Source organism: Tursiops truncatus, unplaced genomic scaffold (genome assembly GCF_011762595.2).
Source record: "Tursiops truncatus isolate mTurTru1 unplaced genomic scaffold, mTurTru1.mat.Y mat_scaffold_39_arrow_ctg1, whole genome shotgun sequence".
NCBI lineage: Eukaryota > Metazoa > Chordata > Mammalia > Artiodactyla > Delphinidae > Tursiops > Tursiops truncatus.
In genome coordinates, this window is record NW_022983296.1 from 219,854 (window position 1) to 221,263 (window position 1,410).

The following is a 1,410-nucleotide window of genomic DNA, read 5'->3' on the forward strand; positions in this document are numbered from 1 at the left end:
TGATGCTCCATCTCAGAAGGATCAGAGAGATGCTGGGTTCAAACACCTGTGCCTTGAATACTGTCCAGCACATAGTCTTGCTCAGTAAATACCTGTGAATAAGACTTAAAAGATATGAGGGAGGGCATACGTAGTGTGAATAGGTGGCAAAAGCAGATTCCAGGCAGAGGGGTGAGCAAGGTAAAATGCTGTAAAGAAGGAACATGGCTGGCTTGTTTGAGGAAAGTTGGGAATGCTGGGTGGTTGAAGTTAAGTGAGCAAGGGATAGAGCCCTTGGTGTTGTCAACAGATTGTCGGCCATTTAAAGAGCATTGGCTTTTACTCTGTGTGAAATAAAGGACCAGTGAATGGTTGTAAGCAGAGGAGGGCTATCATCTGACTTCCTCTGGCTGCTGTCTTACCAACTGACTGAAGGGGCAAAAGCAGAATTGGGGCGCCAATTAGGAGACTGCTGTAGTAACCAAGGTGGGAGCTCAGGCACGTTGTTAGCCCTGGTGATGGAGACCAGTGGTCAGATTTTCGTTGTGGTTTTGCAGGTAGACCTGGGGCCAGCTACATGGATATGACACAAGGTTCTTCACTCAGAAATGCCCATGTTCTTGTATCCATCTTGAAATTCTTTGTTTTTCTCCTCCAGACTTATTGAGACATAATTGATATACAGCACTGTATAAGTTTAAGATGTACAGTGTGGTGATTTGATACAGATATATAGTGTGAAATGATTACCACAATAAGGATTCTTCCATAAACTCACATCATTAACTTTTTTGTGTGGTAAAATTTTTGAGATCTACTCCCTTAGCAACTTTCAAATATATAATACGGCATTGTTAGCTATGGCCACCATAATGTATGTTAAAGTTCCCAGAACTTACTCATCTTAAAACTGAAAGTTTATACTCTTTGATGCAACGTATGATTTGCAGATATTCTCTCCTAATCTGTATGTAGACTATATATATATATATATATATATATATATATATATATATATATATATATATATATATATATATATAAAGCTTTTTAGGTTGATATAATCCCATCTGTTGGTTTTTACTTTTCTGGCTTATGCTTTTGGGATCATATCCCAAAATTATTGCCCAAACCAGTGTTAAGTAGATTCTTCTTTGTGTTTTCTTTTGGACTTTTATAGTGTCTGGTCTTATGTTTCAGTCTTCAAATTAATATTTGTGAGTGGTATAAGATAGGTGTCCAGTTTCATTTTTCTGTATGTGGTTTTCCAGTTTTCCCAACAGAATTTGGTGAAGACACTATCCTTTCCCCATTCAAAATTGCATTAAAACGAATAAATATTTAGAAATAAACTTAACAAAGGAAATGAGAAATTTGTCCTTTGAAAACTACAAGACTTTGATCAAAAAAAATTGAAGAAGACAAAACAAG